The following is an 8,369-nucleotide window of genomic DNA, read 5'->3' as shown; positions in this document are numbered from 1 at the left end:
TCTGGAGATGCGGCATCACCGCCTCTGCAGCCCGTGCGGTGCCTCACCTGGCTGCAAAACCTTCCTTATATCCAACCTAAACCTCCCCTCTTTGAGACCCCTTGCCCTACCCTACAGATCCTCTATAGACTGTCCCCTTCTTTCTCAGCCTGTCCTTGCAGGGCAGTGTCCCATCCCTGGGATCACTTCTGTGGCCTCCTCTGGACGTGCTCCAACAGCCCCACGTCCCTCCTGTGCTCAGGACTCCCCGTCTGAATGCAGTGCTCTAGGTGAGGTCTCAGTGCAGAGCAGAGGGGCAGATCCCCTCCCTGGCCCTGCTGGCAGCACTGCTTTGGATGCACTCAGGGTACAGCTGGCTTTCTGTGCTGTGAGGGCACAGTGCTGGCTCATGCCCAGCTGCCACCCACCAGCACCTCCATGTCCTTTTTGGCAGGGCTGTGCTCCAGGGTTCCCACAACCCAGATGCAGACGTTGTACTTGGCTTTGCTGAACCTCATGAGGTTCTCCTGGACCCAATGCTCACCCATCTCTGGTGGCATCCCATCCCTCAGACAGATTGCACCACACAGCTTGGTGTCATCAAAGGTGCACTCAGCCCCACTGTTGATGTCAGTGATGAAAATAAAGAGCATCACTCCCATTGCTGATACTGGGAGTGTCAGTATTTTATGCACTGGGGCCAGGAAACCAAAAGCTACTGCTCTTTCTGCACCCACTCCTTTCATTGTGTTGTGCTGCTGCAAAAGGGAGCCAAGCACGGGTTCACCTTTTGCTTTCTGCCCCTGCCTACTGCCTCCAAGGTGCAGCAGCTTTCCTTAACAAAGCATTACCAGCACGACCTTCCCAATCACCTCCTCTGCACAGTTTTTCATAGGTGGAAGCTGCGAATGCTCTGTGAGGCTTTTTAGGCTGCAGCTGAACAAAAGGCAGTGGCCGTGGCCGGTTCCCATTGCCCTCTGAGGAATGGCAGGAATTTCTCCGCCATCCACAGTCTGGGGGAGTTACAGCATCTGCACAGGGCTGATTGTTTTTATACCAAAAGCCTGTGCGAAGCTGTGGCTTAGTGGCTGTCAACTGCCAGGGTATTAACCTTAGACCTGTCAGAGTGAATAAAATGAAAAAGCCGGCTGTGTAGTCCTGGGGAGGCTCCAGAAAGTGCTGCTGGGTCTGCAGCAGCTGCAGTGTGCTTCCATCTAACTTTTCTCGTTTGTTTTTAATCAGTTTTCTTTCTGACCAGCCCAGAAAGCAGTGGGTGATCATGTCCCATTTTGCTCTATCCTCCACCAGGGCTGGGATTAAATCTTCTGTGGGGCAAAATGCCCAGTCTGTGATGAGGCTCCTTGTGCTCTAATGAAAGGTTTGCCTTTCTTCTCTCTTGCAGCTCCTCCTATTTCCCAGGCATCTGATAACCCTCGCTGGCTGACACCTGCACTGTTGATGGCTGGAGCTGGGAGGTCTCAGAGCACTGCAGGTCTGTGGGATGGGAGGTCTGGGGGACCCATGGTGGGACAGGCACGAGAACCAGCCTGTTTGGGAGCTGGAGCCTTGATCCACCCCTTGTAAAACAGCTCTGTCCTCCAAAGTCTCTGAAACGCTTACGAGTTCTGGGTGTTGTGGCTGGAGAAAAGCAAAGGATGAAAGGCACAGCACTGGCACACTATGTGGGGACAGACAACCTAATTACCACATGTAATTAGTTACAGCTTCACAGCTGGGCTGTATGAAGCTGCAGCTCTCCTCACCCGCTGCAGTTGCAATGGAGAATAGGCTGTGCGTGTTTTAAAGGGGTTGGAGCTGCCACCATTGCTGTGGGTTTGCAGCAGGCTAAGGGTACAATTAATGCAGCTCAGCTGATGAGTTTGTGTAAATAACTCCATGCCAGGAGGGGCTAGCCCTAACCTGAACCCGTGGCAGTCCCTCTATGCATCTGCAGTGCATGGTTGTGTTAAAGTGATCTCCTTAAACTGGCTGATTTCCGCAGGCTCCCAGGGAGCTGTAAAATTATCCCATCAAAAAGCAATAAGGGGAAAGTGCTCTGCTTGGGCAATGCTGCAGTGACATCAGATAGCGACCAGCCCTTGGCCTGGGGCTGGATGCTGCCAAGGAAGAAGCTGGGAAAACCCCAGTGTGCAGACAGCCTTTTCCTCTTACTCAAAGATAGAGCTTGTCCAGCATGTAGGACTGCTGCATGTGCAGGATCACTGACACAGTGGGCTCCTCCCGAAGAGTTGCTACAGATATGCTGGGAGCTCAAGGAGGCTGAAGGGGTTGTTGCTTTGCTCTAAGCACCAGGAAGGGGCTGGCAGACAGGCAAGATTGTGAGAAATAAAACCAGTGAGGTTTTTGATGGGGGCAGTCTGGTCCAAATCCTGTCTGGGAATTCCCCACAGTTCTCCCTGTTTGGCTTCATGTGATCCCACTTCTTTCTCTTTCTGACTTTCAGCTTCATGCAAAGAAGCCAAGATGCTGTTTATGTCAGAAATTAAAGCAGTGCAGCTCGCTGATAACTTCAATTTGCTCTCATCCCCCATTTCAGAGCGCAGTCCAGGTCTATAAGTCCTGGTCCCAGAAGAGGCAATAGTGTATATTTAAATGTGTATGTATTAGCCCTGCGTTGGTTTTCTTTCCCTGGTGACTGATGAAATGAACTGTAATAGCAGAATGCATTTATAATGCATTTCCCTGTAAGGGAATCCAATTCCTGGGTGGCTTTCCCTCGCTGGCAAGGCAGAGGACCTCAGAAGTGCTGGTGATAGGTTAGATTGGTGCTTTTAATCTGCCATTTTAATGAGTGCCATCCATCTCTCTGATTCGCTTCTTCTCATCCATCTAGGCAAAATCACAACAGGGAAAACGGGGATTTTGAGTTTTCAGGGTGAGTGTCAGGCAGCAGCCTCTGCATGGTTATTTCCAACTCACCCTTTAATAACTTCCCAAGTTATGCTCCCTCTGATCCAAGCTCTGGAGATCAGAGGGCTCCGTGTGCCATCCCTGCATGTCCCAAAACTCAGCACAGAAGCATCCTGTGCTTTTGCTTTGCTGGGTGCAGCAAGGTGGCAGCAGGAGGGAAGGGCCCTCTCGTTCAAACAGAAATACCTTTGGCAGCAGCCACAGCCAATGGAAAGGGGAAATGGATTTTTTGTTGAAAAGTTGGCGTTGTTTTTTCAAGTCTGACGAATGTGAAAGTCCCCATTTAAAGGAGGCGAACCTGCAGTGAAGTCGGTCACTGTTTACACACCCACGCGCCGACTGGGGCGGCCGAAAGCAAACTTCCTGGTGTATCCTGCTCCAAATCACCTGGGAGCGGAGCTCATTGAGCAGGGCTGCGGCTCCGTCTGCAGAAAGCAAGCCCTGTCCGAGCAGGAGATGCAAAGCCCCGCTGGCGTTAGGGCTCTTGCTCGCAGAAAATGGGGGAGTTCCCTATGTGCTGTGGCTTTGTTTCTGCTAGGAGTTCTTTTTCCAGGAGGAGAGCAAGCAGGGTGGAGGGCAGAGAGTGCAAGCAGGTGTTTTTGGAGGGTGTAGGGGGGAGAGCTGGAAAGAAAGGAGTTTTCCCTCTCCCCCACAAGGCAGGAAGGCGTTCTTTGCAGGAGCTCCTGGTGCGCCTGACAAGGTCAGGGTTGTTTCTGTGCTGGATGCTGGTGCGAATATGTGGGCAGGCAGCTGGATCCTGAAGAGCTTGTAGCTCCCCTGCAAGCCACTGAAGTGTTACCATCTGTCTTATCCGGGTGAGAAGATGGAAGTGCTGGGCTGCACAGTTCTGGTCTTGGTGTTGAGATTGCCGTAGCTGCTGGTTGCAGTTTGGGAGCCGGTTGGGTTGGCGGCTTTCCTCTGCTGCTTTGGCATGGATGTGGAAGGTGTGTACGTGCCCGCGGTGCGCTACATGTTTCACCAATGACTAGAGCAGCTATTAATTCCCTCCTGCTAAACCAGAGCGTGACCATCTCCATGAGACACCCCATACATGCGGGCTGTTGCTGTCTGGGCGCACGTGTCCGGGCCGTGGGATCTGGCCACCTTCAGCAAACCATTGCTCACCCAGCCCAGCCTCCTGTGGCCAGCGCCTGATGTCAGCGCGTTGCGAGCCGACCCGTCATCGTGTACTCAGGGGACAGGTCACCTCTGGGTAAACTGAGGCTTGGAGGGCTTTACTTCGTGGTCACATAGTCAGCCTGGTGCCAAGAGGTGCTCGCCGTGCTCCTTTGCCCTGTTGGATGCTTGTTCAAGAAACATGGAGATGTGGCACTGGGGGTCGTGTCTTAGTGAGCGTGGTGGGAACGGGTAGATGGTTGAACTTGGTGATCTTTTCCAGCCTTAAGGATTCTATGCTCCTGAACATGGTTTTGGGTGTTTTTGGCAAAGCACCGGTTTGCTGCAGTGCCGCTGGCTCGGCGCCTTTGGATAATCTTTGTATTTGCTGACTTGACTCAATTCTTGCTTGGTGGAGAGCTCGGCTCCGGCAATGCCGCGGTGTGGGGAGGCCCGAACCACACACAGCGTTCGGGCAGGGATTCCAATCCAAAAAAAAAAGTTCAAAGGTGTTTTGGCTTAATGCGGTTTATCTAAATTGCTTCATGTTAGTTAATCTGGATTAACACAAATGCTCTCAGAGTGGTTGGCTGGGGAAAGGCTTGCTAAGCTATCCTAACAAGGATGGGCTTTTCCAAAAAGTGAAAAGTTTGAGCTGAAAAAAACACAAAACGAAACAAAAAAAACAAGGTTTTGTCTTGCATTGAGTGCATGCAAGCCCTGCAGACAGAGCAAGGCTGTTCTCAACCCAGCTGCTGAACTGCAGGCTTGTCACCTGTGCGCCCAAGTCAGTGAGCAGCTTCCCCTGCTATGGGAGGGAATTAACTCCAGGCTTCCCCAAGGCCGTGTGAGCCCTTCTCTGGGCTGGCATGTTGCAGGGGTTGGCATGATTCCGTAGGGAACTCCAAGGTAAATGGGAGGTCAAGCCCAGATTTGGACGTGGTGGTGGGTGCGAGCGTGACCGAGGGAGCCATGTGATGGGGACAGCATCCTGCAGAAGCAGCTGATCTCCCCGTCCTCTCCTCTCCCAAGGGCTGGGATTAGGAGAGATTTTACAGCTGAGTGGTCAGCCTTGAGTTAAGATGCAGTTTGCAAAGGCTCAGCCTCTTGTCTGAAGAAATTTGTAGGGTTCTGTGGCCATTTTGTGTATCAGCAAGACCACTCACACCACCTGGGGATCTGTCTCTGGGATGGATCTGTAGAAACTTCCCTCCTTGAGAAACACCCCGAGGGGAAATGGGGACTCAGAGAGAACTCCCAGCTGTGTGCTGCAGTGGGGAAAACACAGTGCTTCTATGGAGCTGCCATGGAAGTTGTACGTGGGACCCAGGCCTGGGGACTCCCTCCTCCCCCGGCCCCAATGCAAACAGCAGATTAACAATTTATTTGACGTGTTGCGGCTGGTTCGTTTCTTCGCCCGCTCCCCTGATCAGAGGGAATAAATGTTGCAGTGTGCAATAATGTTCATTTCAGGTGAGGGTAAATATAGAAAGGAAAACCTGCTGAGAGCAAGCCATTTATTTCTGCGTTTGGAAGCCTCTCCTCATAAACAGTCAGTCATGCACATTTGGAAAATCCCAGCGTGGTTTTCTTGGCCATCCTAGAAGAACGTTTACTTTCCTGTAGGTTAAGAAGTTCGTTTTAAATTAAAAAATAATAATAATAATAATGGCATCTCACTTCCAGCTGCCCTCGGGTATTTAGGGCTTGTTGACACACTAAGGCCGCTCTGTTCTCCGGTGCAGGATCACAGGGGGGATCCTGCAGGGCTTTCCCAGCTGGGGGAAGTTTGGTCTCTGATTTCCTCTCGTCCCTTTGCTCGTGTGGGGTACAAGGGGGGGATGACTTGGGGTTTGCTCAGCCCTGGACTGTGTGCAGGGCTGGAGGGCAGCAGGCAGTGTATCACTGCTGAGAGCACCCGGCTTTGGTGCTGCGAGGTGAGGATGCAGCTCAATGCTCAGGGTGATATTGAGAGCCCTGGGGCACAAGCGTAGTGTCCATATTGAGGCAGGGGGATGGGCCCACTGTGCTGCCTTCCCACTGGACCAGGAAACCTCAGAGAGTTCTCAGGAGAGTGTGCCAAAGATAACAGAGTGCAGGAGTGCTCCAGTGTCCAGTGTAGAAGAAACACCCCAAGACAGCATCACAGGAGGTGGTTGAGGAAGGTGGGGACACCCCGTCTTGTTCCATACCCTGGGCTCTGTGCTCCCCAGTCCCAGCATCAGCACTGAGGAGTGATGTTGGGCAGTGGGAAGCCTTGGCTTGGCTCAGAGCCTGGCTGCTGGCACCGGAGAGCAGGAGCCGAAGCGCTGCAGCCCGGCTCTGAAGTCCTCTGCAGGCACCAAGGGTCTCTCCGTGTTTTCCGACAGGCTTTGCATTTGGCTCGGGTTCGCCTTGGTTTCTGACAGCAAGAGGCAGTTAAGTCTCTTGGAAGAATGAATTAATTAGCAAATGCCTTTGGTCAGGTCAGTGCCCTCCAGTCGTGTTCTTCACCCCTTAAAGCAATGCCTCTACGCCCAGGTAAGCTGCTCTGGATGGCTTGTGTCACCAGCTGTATTTTAAGAGCTGTGCATACATCATCGCAGAGGAACACTGCTTTAAAAAGGAGAATAAAAAAAAGGAATAAAGCCCCCCCAAAACACACCAATGGTGGTGGCATTTGTGTCAGCGACAAAATATTGACGCGGTTGGCTCGGGGCTGGCTGGGGCTTCTGGAAATAAACTAATGCCTTGTTAAATTGTACATGGAAATGCAAGTGGGAAAATGACTGACATCTTACACAGCTCAGGCAAATAAAATCGCTGCTTTACTACAGCGTGAAAAAACTCAGGAATTAATAGGTCTCCTTCTGCTCGGGGGCGTTGGATTTATCCTCGACTAAGAATCATAAACTATTTTAAGGAGAGAAGTGCTACTTTTAAACGCATGCATCTGGGTCCCGGAGTGAAAGCAGTGTCACTGGTGCCGAGTTAACCCCTGCCCTCCTGCGGTATGCTCTGAGCAGTGAGCTCTGCTCTTGGCAGGTGGTGCTCTCAATGGATACCTGGACCTATCAGCGCCTGATGAATGCCATCAGTTTGCTTTTGAGGGTCGTTAAATAGGATGTATTCTAACAGCTCGTGTCAGAGATGCTTTTCAGGCCTCAGTTCAGCAGAATCTGAACTCTGAGCTGGATTTTACCTGGTGGGACATAAACATGTGTTTAAAATAAAACACCTGCTCCAAAGCTGTGCTGGAGATGAACTGGAAGCAGACACGGCACGTTGCTGAATCGATCTGGGGTAACAAAAGACAGCTGTTGGCTACAGGAGCTGGAAGGTCTGTTGTTGGGTATCTTCAGTGGGAAATATGATTAATAAAACTCCAAGGAGCGATCTGTCACTTTCTGCCCGGTGATGATCTGTAGGTGATGCACCAGGGGAGGTTCAGATTGGATATTAGGAGAGATTTCTCCTTGGAAAGAGTGGTCAGCATTGGCACAGGGAGGTGATGGGGACCCTGGAGGGGTTCAGAACTGTGAAGATGTGGCACTGAGGGACGTGGTTAGAGGGCATGGAGGGGGTGAGCCAATGGTTGGTCCTTCACGGTCTTTTCCAACCTTAATGATTCTATGATTCATGGAAAAGCAGGACAAGGTAAAAGCTGTAGGGAGCTGCCGGTGCGTGGGTACGATCCACCAGCAGCAGCTACACCGGTGTAATTACACCCCCTGCATGCTGTAGTGTGATTTCCCAGTAATTATTCTGGAATAAAAGCCTGCCTATTTCTGTAAGGGCTTATGTCACTTAGCAAGCTGTTATAAATTCAGCTGGAAAAAGGGACCCTTATTCTGGGATAAGTGTGGTTAGTGGTTAGCTGGGAACGGGGCTATTCCTGGCGCTGCCATCGACCTTCCCGGTGACGCCGCGTAAGTCACCTCACCTCCGCGTGTGTCAGCTTCTCCTGCTGCAAAGGGGGGAATGACAAACAAGGACGTCGTTTTGGGAAGACCTACGACACTGGAAAAAAGGCATCACTGGGGGGGCGGGGAAGGGCAGGCAGTCACATAGCTGGACCTGGTGCTTCTCGTCCCCTTGGAGGCACCGTGATGAAATGGTGGGCTGGGGAAAGGAGCGCTGTGCCCAGGAGCTTGCAACGGGGATGAGCTGAGCTGTCAGCTCCTTGCTGGGAACGAAGTGTTTTCCTTGCTGTTTTTAAAAATAGTCCATTCCGTTCCCAATTGGAGATCACACCCCTCGCTGGGGCATTGGAACATCACGACAGCTGCTTTCTGGGGGCACCACCAGCACCCTTCAGTGCAGGGCAATGGCAGGGCTGTGACTTTGGTCCTCCCGGGCTCTCT

Source organism: Meleagris gallopavo, chromosome 28 (assembly GCF_000146605.3).
Source record: "Meleagris gallopavo isolate NT-WF06-2002-E0010 breed Aviagen turkey brand Nicholas breeding stock chromosome 28, Turkey_5.1, whole genome shotgun sequence".
In the NCBI taxonomy this organism is placed as follows: domain Eukaryota; kingdom Metazoa; phylum Chordata; class Aves; order Galliformes; family Phasianidae; genus Meleagris; species Meleagris gallopavo.
Note: the sequence above shows the minus strand (reverse complement) of the source record.